The 19,641-nt window shown below is 36.9% G+C and overlaps 1 non-coding gene across 1 annotated transcript; it reads left to right on the forward strand.

The window, feature by feature from the left end:
* Window positions 1-240: 240 nt before the first annotated feature.
* On the forward strand, window positions 241-347 carry LOC141688640 (small nucleolar RNA R71). Its single transcript, XR_012562073.1, has one exon. It is a non-coding gene; the product is annotated as a small nucleolar RNA R71 (small nucleolar RNA).
* Window positions 348-19,641: the final 19,294 nt, after the last annotated feature.

Consider the following 19,641-nt stretch of genomic DNA (forward strand, 5'->3'; position numbering starts at 1 on the left):
AATGCCTTTAGTTGAGCAGTGATAGTCGTAGCTGTATCCACTTCAAGAACTCCTACTATCTTGCCTTGTGAACATCTATGGGTTGGATACTGATATTCATTAGCAGCCATCAGTTCAATTAGATCATAAGCTTCCTCATAGCTCTTTGCCCATAATGCTCCGCCTGATGCTACATCGAGCATGGGTCTGGACTGTGCTCCTAACCCATTGTAAAAACAAGTGATGATCATCCAATCAGGAATTCCATGATGAGGACACTTCCTAAGCATCTCCTTGTAGCGCTCCCAAGCTTCATATAGCGATTCTCCCATTTGCTGCGCAAATTGAGTAATAGCATTCCTGAGTGCAGCTGTCTTCGCCATAGGGAAGAATTTAGTAAGAAACTTCTGAGCAAGATCTATCCAAGTAGTAATCGAACCAGCTGGTAGAGAGTGTAACCAGCTCTTAGCCTTGTCCCTCAGAGAGAATGGGAACAGTCTCAGCTTCACAACATCTTCAAAAACACCGTTGAACTTGAAGGTGTCGCAGAACTCAATGAAATCCCTAGTGTGCATATTGGGATCTTCCGTTGGAGAACCCCCAAACTGGATTGAATTCTACACCCATTGAATTATTCCAGGCTTGATCTCAAAGGTATTCGCTATGATAGTTGGTCTGACAATGCTAGATTGAATTTCATTGATCTTGGGTTGAGAAAAATCCATCAAGGCTCTCGTTCATGCTGCTGGATCTCCCATTGTAATGAGTACCTGAAACACAACAAGTAAACCTTGAAAGTAAAAAAAATCTGAGTCAGTGAACTTTAACGACCACTGATGACAAGCACATGAACTAAAAACTAACACCGAGTCCCCGGTAGCGGCGCCAAAAACTTGTTAGGGCGAAAACACGCGGTAATATTCAAGCAAGTATACGCGTTCGCAAGTAGTATAAAATATAAATCAGATTCGTTCCCACAGAGACTGGTTTAGGTTAAGTTCAATTTATACACCTATGCAACAATGTATGGTTATCGCTCAATGCTAAGACAAATAACAAATTGGGTTTTGATTAAACTAAGATATTAAACTAACAATTATAACTAAAAGAACAAGAATGGTTGAATTAATATATATAACAAACATGGGATTCTAACTTCATTAAATACTTCATTCAATAGCCTTTTCGTTCTTAACCTTAGCATGTGATGGTGATGACACTAATCAGATAACACGAAACTAGTAAACGCCAACTTTCGTTGTACGAATACCCTACTACCAAGCATCCACAAAAGAGATAGAAGTTGAATAGACACCAATTATGCTTAATCCTTATATGTCTATAAGAATTGAAAACATAACGGTTTAATGCACAAGTTATCTATCGTGATTACATGGGGCAAATAAGATGGTTAAAATTACCTACGAATCATGCATAACAAATACATGAACCTATGCTAGCATGGCAAGTTCTAAACCTTTATATTCACTGTCGCTTCAATAGAGATTAACACGCTATCTTATATGTTAGCTACGCACATAAGACAAATAAGCACAACCATTACTAGGATATCATATAATCACCACACACCAAGATATCAAAACAATTAACTATTGAAATCCATAAGTAAATCTGGTAGAATCCCATGATAACGATTAGCCCATAATAGAATTTATCGTCACCATGGGTACATATGAAAGCATGGTATAAACAAGGTCTTAATAAACTGAATAATAATTAAAGTACGAATAAACAAGATCTAGGTTCGACAAGAATGAAAACGAGCATCCAAAGTTACAACTAATTCAAAAAATCATAAGTTGAAAACAAGATCTTCTTTTTCGGAGTTGTTTTATGCTTCTAGGTCTTCTCCTTGATCTCTCAATCTTCCCGGATGATGAAAACCCTTTTTTTTAAGTATATATAAGCCCATATTGGACCTGAACCCTTAAAATCGTCAAATTCCACTCAAAAAAAGATTTTTCAGCGAAATCAGCGAAGTCAGTCGCGCATCAGCACGCGGCCGCCTCCACCAGCAGGCGGGCGCCTCCACCAGCATGCGGCGCCTACAGCCTGTTTGGAAAAATTCCGATGAATCTTGTTTTGGTCATAACTTGAGTTCTACTCGTCAGAATTAGGCGATTCAACTGCTCACGCGAAGCTAACGAGATTCTCTACAACTTGACAATGGCCTAGGCTTCCAAATCTGGTCACTTTTCATCATATTACCTTTAAAAGCTCCTTTCTTCATTTAACTGATACCTGAAATGCAATAACACAAAAACACATCAAAATACCAACAACTTGAGTCCAATACACCAATTTAAGCTTGTAATAAAGCATTTCAAGTGGATATAAAATCCACTTATCAGACATTGTTACAAGGACATGGAGATCATATCTGGCTGAATGGTTGATTGAAAGGGAGGAAACAAAGAAAGGAGATAAGGCTGAAGCTGAAGAAAGAAGAAGGAGACATGATGAAGAAATAGATATATTTATAAGAAGATCAGAAGAGTTGAAAATAAAAGGAATGAGCAGAATTTCTAAAGATGGTAGATTTCTAAATATCAGAGCTGATGGACACTCAAGATTCAGCTTAGAGTTTCTGGACCAGGGTTACTCTAAGACATCAAGGCAAAAACTTGTGGAACCTCTAAGTGGAACACTCATCATAGAACTTGAAATTCTTGATCACTTGAAGGATAAACTTAGAGAAGAAGCTAATGTAAAAACTATTTTTACTTGACTCTTGTAATCATGGAACCTGGTGAATCTTATGTTGTACAAGTTGTAATTCTATCAAGCTTTATGTTTTAATTTTATCTTCCATCAGTTTCAAACTTGGGGTTAGTCTTGTTAACAAGCATGAATTTGTGTTAAACAATCTTCTCATAAATTGAGGGAGATTGTTGTATAGACATGCCTGTACTTTAACAAGACTAAGACAATTTGTCAACCCTAAGTAAGTCTGTAAAAATGCGAAGGAGCAGACTAGAGTCTTTTTCCTCAAACAGTATCAAGCCTAAGGATTCTATCTGAAAGAAGATCAAGAAGATCATGCCTCAGAAGAATTTTGAAGAAACTTGGAGTTGAATAAATCTGTTTGGAGAAAAATACTCTAAGTCAAGATCTCTACAAGTCACAGATTTAATGTTATAGAGAAGTCATTCGAGAATTCCAGAATGGCTTATCGAGAAGTCAGAAAAGCTACTAGAGAACTCAGGAAGATATCGACAAGCCAATTTGAAGAACTGAAGATTGGAGATATCGACAAGTCATTCCTTCACTAGAGAACTCAGAGTAATCGATAAGTCTACATTCAGTAGAGAACTCTGAGTTATCGATAAGTCAAGTTCTATTAGAGAACTCAGAGATATTGATAAATCAAAATTCACTAAAGAACTCTGAGAATTTGACAAGGTGAATTTGAATAAAGAACTCTGAGATATCAACAAGTCAAGAAGCCACTAGAGAACTAAGAGTTATTGATAAGTCAAAGTGAAGATGTGAAGACTAGAGAACTCGATAAGTCAAAGCGAAGATGTGAAAACTAATTTTTTTATCAAAAAGCTAACTTTTAAATACAACATTTATTATTTATTTATGTACATGTATCATAGGTTGTTTTATGAGTTGCTGGCATCAACAATTCGAGGTAGTATTAATCTGAAGCAAAATAACCCATATGGTGATATATCAATTGTAGAGACTTTCAAATTGAAAGAGTCTATGGATAATATGGCAAATTGAATATTAAAAGCTACTTGCTAAAAACCCATGCACGGATAACACATATTATTTTTAATATTATATAATTTAAAATAAATTGTTTTGATTCAATTCATAATTTTATTCATTTAAAACTTTAAATGATATGACTTCATGATAATTATATTAGTAGACGTATATGTTCAAAACGTTTTAGAACATTTAAACTTACTTAAAGTGATATTGGTAGGATGAATATTTTTATAACGAAATTATTATTTTATTGAGGGTAAAAATATAATGTTTCCTTTATATTAATACCTTAAAAAATATTAATTTAGCATGATGATTACTTAATCGATTAACTATAACTCTAGAAAAATATTTGAAAAAGATAATATTACTGATTGAACAATATAGTTTTATTGATAATTTTATGTGTATTTTTAATAAAACTAATATTTATGTTTGAATTAAAATTTGATTTTTTAATTCATATCAATAGGATATGAATTTTACTTAGTCTATTATAAATTCGATTTATCTCAGATCGGTGGTTTACCTTATTTTATTTTAGCCTGTGCCCAATGCACCGATCAAATCAAACTAATTATTTTTAGTTTAATTTTAATTTTTTCAAAGTCTGAATAAATAAGATAATTTTTTTAGACTGAATAATTAGTATATATGCTTTTATTTTTGTTGGTCGAATTGTATTTTTATTTTAGTTTTGTGTTAGTCTAATTTAATTGTATAATGTATTTTTTTTATCCAGGATAAATAACATATATATTATTTTGTTTGTCCAAATTCATTAATATTATTTTTTAGGAAGATTGATAGTATTGTTATTTTATCGTAACCCGAATCACATGATATATCAACTAAATCTTAATAATTATATTTAGTTTGCTTAGATTTAATTTAGCCCGAAGTAACAAATTAGAATAATATAGAACTCGATATGAATTAAAATATAAATTTATAGAAGAAGTTGAATTCAATATAAATTATAATGATATTGAGTTCGATATAAAATAGAATTGAAATTGGTAAAATAATAGAGCAAGTTGATTTTAATATCAATTAGAATTAGAATTGAACAACCCAATAATTAGAATTAGAATAATGAAGTAAGGGTAATTAAGTAATTTCAGCAAGTTATTGAGTGACATTTCTGACACTTTATTATGTTCCGTAAAGCTTTGAATTGGTGTATTTGTACTCGAGTAGTTGGTATTTTTACGTGTTTTTGTAGTGTTTTTGTATTGCAGGCATTTTCCAGGTAATCAGGTAAATTAGCATTGTTGTAGTGCTAATTTGGTGTTTGGATGGTGTTGGAATAAATGCTCGTGAAAAGACCGGCTCAAATCAACAAGGAGAAAAAAAGAAATCAGAATTTTATTCAGAAGGACGGCGCGCCCGCGCTGAAGTAGCGCGCGGCCGTGCCCAATTAGCAGAAACTCAACGCGCCCGCGCTGGTCAAGCACGCGCCCGCGCCAGGTCAGGGTAGCAGAATTCTGTTTCTATTGGGATTTTGAGAGTTTGAAGCCCTGGTCAATTCTACAGCATATATATACATAAATAAAGATGTTTTTCAAGAGAGAGAAGTACCAAAGCTAAGGAGAAGACGATAAGAAGACCTATAGCATAATTCAACGAAGGCGAAGAAGATCTAGTGTATTCTTGTGAATCTTTGTTCTAAGTTGTAATCTTGGATGCTCGTTTCTTGTTTTGTTGAACCTAATACTCTGGATTTCGTACTTTATTTATTATTTGTTTATAAAGACTACATTTATTATACCATGCTTTCATCGGAACCCACGTTGATGATGACTCTGATTATGGGCTAATAATTATCGTGGGGTTCTAGCGGATTTATTTATGAATTTCTTTAGTTAATTTGTATGATGCCTTAGTGTGTGGTGATTGTATGATAACCAAGTATTGGTTGTGCTTATTCATCTTACGAGCATCGCGAACTTATAAGATAGCGTGTTAATTCTTAATGAAGCGAAAGTGAATTTAAGGATTTAGAACTTGCCATGCTAGTATAGGTTCATGTGTTATTGTTATGCATGATTCGTAGGTAAATTTTACCATCTTAATTGCCCTATGTAATCACAATAGATAACTTGTACATTAAACCGTTATGTTGTCAAATTCTATAAATATATAGGGTCTCAATATAATTGGTGTATATTCATCTTTTATCTCTTTTGTGGATGTCTGGTAGTATGGTATTCGTACAAGGAAAGTTGGCGATTATCAGTTTCGTGTTATCTGATTAGTGTCATCACCATTACATGCTAAGGTTAAGAACGAAAAGGCTATTGAATGAAGTACTTAATGAAGTTAGAATCCCATGTTTGTGTCATATATCTCTTTACTCTCTTTAGTTAATGATTTCTAGTATAATTCTCAATAGTTAATCGTAGTATAATCAAAACCCAAATTGTGATTCGTCTTAGCATTGAATAATAGCCACATCATTGTTGCATAAGTGCATAAATCACAATGTTAACCTAAATTAGTCTCTGCGGGAACAAATCTGATTTATATCTTATACTACTTGTGAACGCGTATATTTTGTGTGAATTTTAGCGCGTGTTTAGCGACTAACAAGTTTTTGGCTCCGCTGCCGGGGACACGGTGTTAACTTTTAGTTTATGTGTTTGTCATCAGTGATCGTTAAAGTTCATTGACTCGGACATTGTTACTTACCTACTGTTTCAAGTACTCGATTGAGCGTGTATGCATACGCGTTCGCGGGCTCATAAGAGAAATCTGGATCAAGCCGAGGAAGAAGCTGTAGTGATTCGAAGGGAAGTTTTTGAGGATGAAGAGAAAGTAGTAGAAGAAGGGAAAATCGAGGAACCAGCTCTAGTAGTGATGGGAGATCAAGCAGAAAATCCTAAGGCTCTGATGGACTATTCTCAGCCTAAGATCGATGATATTCAGTCGAGCATCATCAGACCGGCCATCTCGGCTAACACTTTTGAGATCAAGTCGAGCACGATTCAGATGATACATAACTCAGTTCAGTTTGGGGGTTCTCCTATAGAAGATCCCAACATGCACATCAGGGATTTCATCGAGATCTGTGACACTTTCAAGTTCAATGGGGTGACTGGAGATGCTATCAAGATACGACTCTTCCCATTCTTTCCGAGGGATAAAGCAAAGTGCTGGTACATTCTCTACCACCAGGGTCTATCACCAAATGGAAGGATCTTTCTCAAAAGTGTCTCACTAAATTATATCCTATGACGAAGACTCCTGCAATCAGGAATGCTCTTACTCAGTTTGCTCAGCAAACTGGAGAATCTAAGGAGATGTTAAGGAAGTGCCCACACCATGGCATGCCTGACTGCAATCAGGAATGCTCTTACTCAGTTTGCTCAGTAAACTGGAGAATCTAAGGAGATGCTAAGGAAGTGCCCACACCATGGCATGCCTGATTGGATGATTATAAACTATTTCTATAATGGTTTGGGCGCTCAATCTAGACCTATACTCGATGCAACGTCTGGTGGAGCCTTCTGGGCCAAAAGCTATAATGAAGCTTATGAGTTGATTGAGTTCATGGAAGCTAATGAATACCATAATCCTACGCAAAGAATGTTGCAAGGCAAGGTAGTAGGAATTCTGGAAGTGGATACAGCTACGGCTATAGCTGCTCAACTTCAAGCTTTGACGATGAAAGTGGACTTTTTGGCGAATTATGGAGTTAATCAAATCACTGGTGTTTGTGAGCTTTGTGCGGGGGCACATGAAACTGAGCAGTGCGCTATTTCTAGCGAATCAGCTCAATTTGTGAGCAACTTTCAGAGATCACAACAACAAGCTCCAGCCACTTATCATTCAAATAATCGTAATCATCCTAACTTCAGCTGGAGTAATAATCAGAATGCGGTACAAAAATCTTATCATCCATACACAACAAAGCAGTATAACCCTCCTGGTTTTCAACAACCGCAATATGCCCCTAGGCAATAATTTCAACTTCAGCAGCTACCGCAGGCTAATGGAAAATCTGAATTGGAGGAGTTGAGGCTCATGTGCACGAGCCAAGCTGTGTCTATCAAGACTTGGAGAATCAAATTGGGAAAATTGCTAATGCATTACTGAATCGTCAACCTAGTACACTTCCAAGCGATACTGAAGTGCCAGGCAAGAAGGAAGCTAATGAGCATGTTAAGGCAATTACATTGAGGTCTGGTAAGGTTGCGAATCCTGAAAAAGCAAAGACTTCAGAATCTGAAGTTGAGGCTGAAGAAGAAGAAGTACAGAAGGAAGCAGAGGTAGAACCAAGGAAGACTACTTTTGAGCACACTCCTCCTGAGGGTAATACAGGAGAGAAACAAATCTATCCTCCACCTCTTTTTCCTGAGAGGCTGTAGAAGAAAAAGCTGGATAAGCAGTTTGAGAAGTTTTTGGAGGTGTTCAAGAAACTTCACATTAACATACCTTTCGCTGAAGCTCTTGAACAAATACCTAGTTACGTGAAGTTTATGAAAAGTATTCTCTCTAGGAAGGCAAAGCTTGATGACTTAAAGACTGTTGCTCTCACAGAGGAATGTAGTGTTGTGCTGCAACAGAAGTTACCTCTGAAGCTTAAAGATCCTGGAAGCTTCACTATTCCATGCACCATTGGAAATGAGTCATTTGACAAGTGTCTATGTGACTTGGGAGCTAGCATCAATCTGATGCCCTTGTCAATCTTCAAGAAGTTGAACTTGCCTAATCCAAGGCCTACTTATAGGACTTTGCAGTTGGTCGACCGTTCTATTACATATCCACGAGGTATTGTGGAGGATGTCTTGGTCAAGGTGGATAAACTCATCTTCTCTGCTGATTTTGTAATTCTTGATTTCGAGGAGGATAAGAAGATTCCCATAATCTTGGGAAGACCTTTCTTGGCTACTGGCCGAACCTTGATAGATATGCAGAAGGGTGAGCTCACCATGCGAGTGATGGATTAGGATGTAACTTTTAATGTGTTCAATGCCATGAAATTCCCTACATAAAATGAGGAGTGCTTAATGTGGAGTTGGTTAATTCTGTGGTCATTTCAGAACTCGATCAATTGCTAAGATTCGATGTCTTAGAGAAGGCCTTGTTGGGGAATTCCGATAGTAAAGATGATGAAGGGGATGAGCAGTTGCAATTTTTGAATGCTTCTCCCTGGAAGAGGAAGATTGATATGCCTTTTGAATCTCTGGGAATGGAAGTTGAACAAAGCTCCTAAGCGCCTCAAGCCATCTATTGAGGAATCACCTACTCTTGAGCTTAATCTTTTACCTGAACATTTAAGGTATGCGTTTTTAGGTGATGCATCTACTCTCCCTGTTATTATTGCATTTGACCTTTCAGGTAGCGAAGAGGAGAAGATTTTGAGAATTCTTAGAGAATTCAAATCAGAAATTGGTTAGACTATAGCAGATATCAAGGGAATCAGCCCTTCGCATTGCATGCACAAAATTCTGCTAGAGGAAAGAAGCAAGCCTATTGTTGAGCAACAGAGAAGGCTAAATCCAATCATAAAGGAAGCCATAAAGAAGGAAATTCTTAAGTGGCTCGATGCAGGGATCATCTATCCCATTTCTGACAGTTTATGGGTGAGCCCAGTTCAGTGTGTACTAAAGAAAGGATGTATCACAGTCATTGCTAATGAGAAGAATGAGCTCATTCCTACTCAAACAGTCACGGGGTGGAGAGTTTGCATGGATTATAGGAAGCTGAACAAGGCCACAAGAAAAGATCACTTCCCTCTGCCGTTTATTGATCAGATGCTTGACAGATTGGCTGGGCATGAGTACTACTGTCTTCTGGATGGTTATTCTGGCTATAATGAAATTTGCATTGCTCCAAAAGATCAGGAGAAGACTACTTTCACTTGTTCATTTGGTACTTTCGCCTTTCGAAGAGTTTTTTTTGGATTATGTGGAGCACCGACCACATTTCAGAGATGCATGATGGCTATCTTCTATGATATGATTGGTCAGAATGTGGAGGTGTTCATGGACGACTTCTCTGTGTTTGGTGATTCATTTGATGAGTGCTTGCAAAATCTAGGCGACGTTCTCAAGAGGTGTGTTGAGACCAATTTGGTTCTCAATTGGGAGAAATGTCACTTTATGGTGCGACAGGGCATTATTCTTGGGTACAAGGTCTCTAGTAAGGGTCTTGAGATGGATAAAGCAAAAGTGGGGGTCATCAAAAATCTTCCCCCACCAAATTATGTTCCAGGAGTTCGCAGTTTTCTTGGTCATGCGGGCTTCTACAAGCGGTTCATCAAGGAATTCTCAAAAATTTCTAAACATTTGTGCAATCTTCTGGAGAAGGATGTCCCGTTTAAGTTTGATGATGAGTGTGTAGCTGCTTTTGAGTTCTTAAAGAAGTGTTTAATCACGGCACCTATCATAACTGCACCCGATTGGAATGAACCTTTTGAGATGATGTGCGATATAAGTGACTATGCAGTTGGAGCAGTTCTTGGGTAGAGAAAGAACATCATATTTCATGTAGTCTACTATGCTAGTAAGACTCTTAATGGTGCTCAATTGAATTATACTACTACGGAGAAAGAACTTTTGGCTATCGTCTACGGTTTCGAGAAATTTCGATCTTATCTGCTTGGGACGAAGGTGACAGGTTTCACTGATCACGCTGCCATTCGATATCTCGTCTCGAAGAAGGACTCAAAGCCTAGATTTATTCGATGGGTTCTTTTACTCCAGGAATTTGAGTTAGAGATCAAGGACAGAAAAGGGACTGAAAATCAAGTCGTTGATCATCTCTTGCATTTAGAGGATCCAATTGCAACTTCACTGGATAAAACATTAATAAATGAGTCTTTTCCCGATGAGCAACTGTTTGGAGTAGAAGAGGAAGAACCGTGGTTTGCAGACATTGTGAACTACCTTGTGAGTAATATCATGCCTCCTGACTTATCGTATGCTCAAAGAAAGAAGTTTCTGCATGAAGTGAAGTGGTATATGTGGGATGAGCCATTTCTTTTTCGACAAGGAGCTGACCAAATCATCAGGAGATGTATTCCTTACAGCGAAACGGGGGGATCTTGCTAGATTTCCACTCAACGGCTTATGTAGGAAATTATGGTGGAGAAAAGACAACAGCTCGTATTCTTCAAGCAGGTTTCTTTTATCCGACTTTATTTAAAGATGTTCATTAGTTCGTTTTGAAATGTGATCGATGTCAACGTGTGGGTAATATATCTAAGAGGGATGAGATGCCTCTTAATGTACTTCTCTAGGTTGAAGTCTTCGATGTTTGGTGAATCGACTTCATGGGGTCATTTGTCTCATCTTGTACCAATCAGTATATCTTGTTGGTGATTGATTATGTGTCAAAATGGGTTGACGTTAAGGCGTTGCCAACGAATGATGCGAAAGTAGTGCTTAATTTTCTTTAAAAGTAGATATTCACAAGATTTGGAACTCCAAGAGTCATAATCAGTGATGAGGGGTCACATTTTTGCAATCGCAAGTTCACTGCTATGATGCAAAGATATGTGAATCATCGTATTACTATGGATTATCATCCTCAGACGAATGGTCAAGCTGAGGTATCTAACAGAGAGATCAAGCGCATTTTAGAAAAGATTGTGTGTCCATCAAGAAAAGATTGATCTTTGAAGCTTGACGAAGCTGTTTAAGCATATAGAATAGCATACAAGACTCCATTGAGAATGTCGCCGTTTCAGTTGGTTTATGGTAAGGGGTGTCATTTGTCGGTGAAGCTAGAGCATAAAGCGTATTGGGCTTTGAAGAAGTTGAATATGGACTTGGATGCAGCTGGAAAGAAGAGGATTCTTCAATTGAATAAACTCGACGAGTTTCGACTTCAAGCATATGAAAACAACAAAATGTCTAGGAGAAAGTCAAGAGGTGGCACGATAGGGGTCTAGTTCTAAAATCATTTGTGCAGGGGCAACAAGTTCTTTTGTTTAACTCTCGTCTCTGTCTTATTCCTGGAAAACTGAAGTCAATGTGGTCAGGGCCGTTTATTGTCAAAATTGTGTTTCCACATGGAGCGGTGGAGATTTTTGAGAATGATCCGGGCCAAGCATTCAAGGTAAATGGTCAGAGGTTGAAGCATTACTATGGTGACACGGAAAACTGCGAGGTGGTTAGTGTCGTTTTATTGTCTGTTTCATCTCGCATTTCTACGTCAAGCTAAAGACGTAAAACAAGCGCTTCTTGGGAGGCAGTTTTTGAAATATTTAAAAAAGGAGCAATACATCATCCAAGTTTGTTGTACATTATTAGGTAGAGGAAGCAAGAAAAAAAGAGAAAAACATAAAAAAAATCAGAAAAACAGAAAATTTCAGGGCGAACAACAGAAGCTGGGCGCGCCTGCGCTGATCTAGCACGCGGCCGCGCTGGAATTCCAGAAACCAAGCGTGCGCGGCCGCGCCGATTTGGCAGAAGGTGAGCGCGACCGCACTGGTCTAGCGCGCGGCCATGCTGGGGTCCCGATTCAGAAAAAAAACAGCAGCTTGTGAAGAGAAAATCAGAGTTTTTAATAGAAAATCTATTTCCACCCGATTTTCACTCTTCCATATCCCAAATTTCCCTCTCCAAATCAAACTCATTATTCCCACTATTCCCATAATCAATTCCCACTTCTATTCCATATCTAATTCTCTTCTCACCTCCTATATATACATACACTTTTACACAAACTTCTCCACCACTTCTCAAATTCTCAAACAAAATTCTCTCTCAAACACTTATCTTTTATTCTCTCTTACTCAATCCCAATGGCTCCCAAGAGACAAAGAACTCAAGTCAGCAGTAATACCACTGATTCTTCGAGTGCTGGTGGTGTGAGGCCAAGGTTTTTGACTCTCAAGGCTGAAGCGGAGTATACGAGGCTTCTCTCGAAGCCTATATCAAATGAGCGAGGTTTTCTGCCATCAGGAAAAGATGGTAAGTTGTTGAAGATGATCTTGGAGATGGGCTGGGTTACTTTTTACGAGGCACCCGCTGCTGTGCCCATGAGTGTTGTTCAAGAGTTCTATGTTAATGTGAAGGCAGAGAAGAATGATTTCACTGTGGTTAGGGGGATGATGGTGGAGTATAGTTTGGATGTGATAAGGAGGGTGATTGAGCAACCCGCGAGGAAGCTCGGTCAGGAACCTGGAATGATAAGACTCCGGAGGACTTTGATTTGGATTAGATAGTTGCTACTCTTTGTATGCCTGAGGCTCATTGGAAGTTCAAGAGGGGCACGACTGATTATTCCACGTTCTCTGCCTCGTGCATGAACAGGTTTGCACGTGCTTGGAATTCGTTTATCTGTGCTAACATCATGCCATCTTCTCATATACATGAGATTACTGTGGAGCGTGCTCGTCTGTTGTGGGGTATTCTTCAGGGGGACTATGTGGATTTGGGGATGGTTATCCATCAATGTATTTTGAGGTTTTTTTGAGGAGGTACCTACGGGTTCTATACCCTATGCGTCCATTGTGACAAAGCTGTGTGTGGCAGTTGGTGTTTATTGGCCCGCACATGAGCAGCTGCAGCTTCCCAGTGCTCCTATCGACAGTTCTACGCTGCTGAACATGACAGAGTAGTATGGTGGGAAGCCCGATCCTAAGGGGCTTGGCTAGTCTTATAACCATCTTCCAGGAAGAAGGCCAGCGGATCAGACTTATGCTTGTGGGACTTCGCAGGCTCATCGAGCAGCATGGAGAGCTTAGTTGGGAGAAGAGGCCGGTCCTTCGGGATCGCAGCAGCAGCAGGAGGAGGAGGAGGCAGGAGCAGATGTTGGAGCTGGTTTGAGCACGACGCAGTATAGGTGTCTAGCGAGGAGGATGGATGCGATGCATGACATCCATAGTCGGTTTGCACGTGATTTCACCCAGGCACTTGGGACTGCATTCAGAGCCACCAGTGTTGACATCCAGTGGCCATTATTTGGTGAGGACTCCGTGTATCCACCTCAAGACACGCCTGACACTTCACCCGTTGAGGGTGATGATCCTGATTCTGAGTAGGTATGCTTGATTCCTTTCTATTACCTTCACTGAGGAAAGTGAATATTTTAAGTTTTAGGGTAGTAGTTGAAGGAATATGTTTTTTGTGAGTCGCATATAGTTTACATATTCATGATAGTTTAGTGCATATAGTTGCATATTTTTGCCATGATAGTTTTTTTTCAGTTTGGTAGTTTTTATGATAGTTTGTTCATATAGTTTTATGCATGTGCACTATAACATGATCCCTTAGATGATTTTTCTGATTGATTTGTGATATTGATGCTAGTGTAGTGATGTCATATTTAGTGATGTTAAGTCTTGTCGAATTGATTTGCATGATGGAGATAATTGTATTTCACTAAGTCTTATAGGTTGCTTGAGTGCTAGATCATGATCATGGTTTGTTTGTTTATCGAGATTTAATCGCTTGTTTATATTTAGAATTTAGGATATTCTCTTAATAATAGAAAAACATGGATTTTTAAAAATTGGAGAAAATTGGATATCATTGCTAGTTGTTGTGGCTAGGTGTCAAATGGCTGATAGCCGACTCATATTTATATGAGTAGTCTAGGGTTGAACGAGATTGAGCGAAACACACTCATTCAGAAATTTGTGAAAAAAAAAAAGAAAAGAAAAAGAAAAGAAAAAAAAGTGTTATGTATAATTGATCACGAGTGGTCTCTTTAATACTCGAGTTATTAAGTTCTTAGGGGACTTTGTGCCTAATGACCTAAGGCTTTTATAGTCTGGGATCTGCTAACCTAACACTCGCTACATGGGTACTATTGTATAAGTCTTTTGTGGACATCACTCAGTGCACGGTCAAATAAACATACTTGTGTTATTTTGTTGTGAATAAAAGCGTGTATCCATGTAAAACTCCAAAATAAGAATTGAAGTGTTATAAGTTATTTTGAGTCTAGCTTTTATTTTATTTATAACCTTGCGATTGCTTTGATGAGTAGTGAGTCATGATTATTCATCTAGTTCCGATAGTATATCTATAAGCAGTTGCACACACATACGTCTCTGGTTTGTAGGTTGATTTGTAAGGTTTGATTGATCTTTATGCGAATAACTGCATTTGTTGAGATGTTGCTTGTTGATTGGTTTAGTTATTCTATTGGGGATCATTGCATTCATTTAGTTGCATTCAAGCATTTTTATTTCTTGTTCTTTGAGTCTGTTTATGCTTGAGGACAAACATCGATTCAAGTTTGGGGGTATGTTGAGTGGCATTTATGATACTTTATTATGCTCTGTAAAGCTTTGAATTGGTGTATTTGTACTCGAGTTGTTGGTGTTTTTATGTGTTTTTGTATTGTTTTTGTATTGAAGGCATTTTCCAGGTAATCAGGTAAATTAGCATGGTTGTAGTGCTAATTTGGTGTTTGGATGGTGTTGGAATAAAGGCTCGTGAAAATATCGGCTCAAATCAGCAAGGAGAAAAAAAGAAATCGGAATTTTATTCAGGAGGACGGCGCGCCCGCGCTGAAATAGGGGTAGCAGAATTCTGTTTCTAAAGGGATTTTGAGAGTTTGAAGCCCTGGTCAATTCTACAGCATATATATACATAAATAAAGACGTTTTTCAAGAGAGAGACGTACCAAAGCTAAGGAGAAGATGACAAGAAGACCTATAGCACAATTCAACGAAGGCGAAGAAGATCTAGTTTATTCTTGTGAATCTTTGTTCTAAGTTGTAATCTTGGATGCTAGTTTCTTATTCTATTGAACCTAATACTCTGGATTTCATACTTTTTTTATTATTTATTTATAAAGACTACGTTTATTATACCATGCTTTCATCGGAACCCACATTGATGATGAGTCCGATTATGGGGTAATCGTTATCGTGGGGTTCTAGCGGATTTATTTATGGATTTCTTTAGTTGATTTGTTTCGATGCCTTAGTGTGTGGTGATTGTAACCTAGTATTGGTTGTGCTTATTCATCTTAAGAGCGTCGTGAACTTATAAGATAGCGTGTTAATTCTTAATGAAGCAAAAGTGAATTTAAGGATTTAGAACTTGCCATTCTAACATAGGTTCATGTGTTATTGTTATGCATGATTCGTAGGTAATTTTAACCATCTTACTTGCCCTATGTAATCACAATTAATAACTTGTGCATTAAACCGCTATGTTGTCAAATTTTATAGACATATAGGGTCTCAATATAATTGGTGTCTATTCATCTTCTATCTCTTTTGTGGATGTCTGGTAGTATGGTATTCGTACAACGAAAGTTGGCGATTATCAGTTTCGTGTTATCTGATTAGTGTCATCACCATTACATGCTAAGGTTAAGAACAAAAAGGCTATTGAATGAAGTACTAATGAAGTTAGAATCCCATGTTTGTGTCATATATTATTCAACTCTCTTTACTCTCTTTAGTTAATATTCTCTAGTATAATTCTCAATAGTTAATCATAGTATAATCAAAACTCAAATTGTTATTCGTCTTAGCATTGAATAATAGCCACATCATTATTACATAAGTGCATAAATCACAAAGTTAACCTAAACCAGTCTCTGTGGGAACGAATCTGATTTATATCTTATACTACTTGCGAACGCGTATACTTGCGTGAATTTTAGCGCGTGCTTAGGGACTAACACAAGTACCGACTGACCGACTACTAAATTTTTAATATTTCGTCTATTATAATATAGTATAGATAGATAGTATAGATTAGATACATAATGTGTTCATAGTTGGCATTCTTTTTAACGAGGGATACACGGGTTGAGATGTTATGTGTGGCTCTAAGATCGTCTCAACCTATTTTTTTAATTATTTTAAAATTTGAGAATTTTAAATATTCAGAAATTAAAAATATCATTTAATATTTAAACTTAAAATATGTTTTCGAATTTATAAAGAAAAAAAATTATAATTTTTACGAAATACAATAAAGATTTTATTGCAAGTAGAATATGTGTTTGAATTTATAAAGTAATGGAATTAAAATTTATATATATTCGAGACAGAAAATGTATTCAGCTCATCTCTTTAAAGAAGTAGAATTCGATTCTTATGCTTATATAATCAGCCAAGTTTTGAAGTCATGCCATCTTAATCTATTTGTTAAATATTGGAGATTAATTTAATCTTTACATTTATTCTTATTTATATATTCAAAGGTGCTGATTTATATTTATATTCAGGTGTACTGTTGATTTTCCCGGTTATAACTATTTCATAATGTTATAAACCTTGACTTAAAATATTAGTTATGTTTAATGTAGAGGAAGTATCGGAGAATAGAAGATATAAAGAGAAAGTTGTATCTCATTTCATTAGCTAAATGAGCTATTTATAGTAGTTGGTTTACAAGTCTTACTAAGTAAGCTATTCAAATCTTCTTCATTAAGTATTACAAAACTTCCTCGATAAGCTTTACAAGTCTTACTCGATAAGCTTTACAAGTCTTCCTGATTAAGTTTCTTTCTTAAGAAGATGTGCAAGTCTTTCTCAGCAAGATTTGAGAGACTTCCTCAATGCTCTTTGACAAGCACTTTATATTTATTCAAATATTTTAACACTCCCCCTTGAATGCGAGTTATTGCAAAGATTGACTGCCTCGTTAAAACCTTACAAGGGAAAACCCAGTGGGATAAAAACCTTGACGAAGGAAAAAGAGAACAGACTCCCCCTGAATAAAATGTCTCACATTTTGATGTAGCAAACTTTTTAACCTCCGCATATCCATATTATTTCTCAACTTCTCAAATGTTGATGTAGGTAGTGACTTTGTAAGTATATCCGCCAGATTATCGCATGAGCGAACTTGTTGGATATCAATATCACCATTTTCTTGAAGTTCATGAGTGTACAAGAATTTTGGAAATATGTGTTTTGTTCGATCCCCTTTTATATATCCTTCCTTAAGTTATTTGATGCAGGCCAAGTTTATCCTCGAATAAAACTGTAGGACTGTCTAAAATACTTAATAATCCACATGATTCTCGAATATGTTAAATGACCGACCTTAGCCAAATACATTCTCTGCTTGTTTCATGAATTGCTAGTAACTCTGCATGGTTTGATGAAGTTACAGCCATAGTCTATTTTGTAGACTTTCAAGAGATAGCAGTATCACAATATGTAAATAACTAACCTGTTTATGATCGCCCAAAATGAGGATCTGACATGTATCCAACATCTGCATATCCAACTAACCGTGATCTTGAATTATATGGGAAGAATAGTCCAAGATCGATTGTCCCTTGAAGATATCTGAATATATGTTTATTCCATCCCAATGCCTTTTAGTAGGGTCAGAACTAAATCTTGCCAACAGGTTTACTGCAAATGTAATATCAGATTGTGTGTTATTTGTAAGATACATGAGAGCGCCAATTGCACTGAGATATGGAACTTCAGGTCCCAGAGCCTCTTCATCTTGTTTTCTAGGACGGAAAAGATCCTTTTCAACCTCGAATGATCGAACAACCATTGGTGTGGTTAGTGGATGAGCTTTGTCCATGTAGAACCGATTAAGAATCTTTTCAATGTAGTTTGATTGATAAACAAATATTCCTGAAGATAAGTGCTCCACCTGTATTCCTAAACAAAATCTTGTCCTTCCAAGATCTTTCATTTCAAACTCATTTTTCAAATAGTTAGCAGCATTAGTAATATCTTCAGTAATACCGATATTATTCAAATCATCCACATATACAACAATAATAACAAAACCAGTTGTTAGGAATATATGTGCATTAGTTTGATGATATGTTTAACAAAACACTTAAGTAGAAATTTAGTGTCTGTAGCCTCAACGGATAAGACCACTTTGGCTATCCGTTGATGGTGTAGCTTTACTTAGAAATAAGTCTAGTATTGTAGCATATTTCAGTCTCTGTATTTAAAATTGTAATTCTTAGAAGTTGAGAGAAACTATGAGTCATGTTGACTACTAGATGATATGCAGATAGGAAGGCCAATTGTAAATATTTCATGCCTTGTAATTTTGTATAAATGAAGTGGTATCAACGGATGACTTAAAAGACCTTCAACGGATGAGAAGCTAAGCTTCAACGGATGTCTCTAAAGCTTCAACGGATAACATCCTTCAACGGATGAGAGCATCAACGGATGAAAGCTTCAACGGATAACATCCTTCAACGGATGAGAGCATCAACGGATGAAAGCTTCAACGGATAACATCCTTCAACGGATGAAGTCATCAACGGATGAAAGCTTCAACGGATGTTCTGCTAATCAGCCGTTGATAAGTGGTAGTTGTACCTACAAGCAGAGGCACGTGGGTTGACAGAGAAAACTGAGATGTGGTAGCCGAATTTCAGGATCAACAGAAAAAGCAGCCGTTCTTCTTTTACAAAGTTGCAATAGTCAACAAAGTACTTGAGTGAACAGGAAAAGAAGCAAGTGAAGAACTTATTTTACTATTGTAATTTTATATTGTTTTTCACTTGTACACTTGGTAATATATATGAACCAAGAAGAAGCTAGTAATTAGATAGATTTTTCCAGAGCTGTTAAGAAATATCTTGAGAGAAAATTCATCTAGTTTGTACTAGGATGCAGCTGTGATCAACATTGTTGAACACAGATTTTCTAATATACCATCTCTGGTGGAACAACAAATCCACCAGAAAAGTTTTTAAGGTCTGTTGTGTTCTTTACATTTGTGCTTGAATATATATCTGTCTGTATTAGCTTAAAGCAATTCACACACTTGTTCTTCTTGAACACACAACTTTATAAACTGCTCAAAACTTGAAAAAGTTTTGAGATTTACATTCAACCCCCCTTCTGTAAATCTCATTGTTAGTCTTCTAGGAATAACAATTGGTATCAGAGCAGGCTCTTGACACACAAAGAGTTTAAAGATCTTGGAATCTAACAAAGATGAGTAAGAAGGATATTGGAGTAAAGATCCCAGTTCTTGACAAAGACAGTTATCA

The sequence above is a fragment of the Apium graveolens genome, chromosome 9 (genome assembly GCF_009905375.1).
Source record: "Apium graveolens cultivar Ventura chromosome 9, ASM990537v1, whole genome shotgun sequence".
NCBI classification, from domain to species: domain Eukaryota; kingdom Viridiplantae; phylum Streptophyta; class Magnoliopsida; order Apiales; family Apiaceae; genus Apium; species Apium graveolens.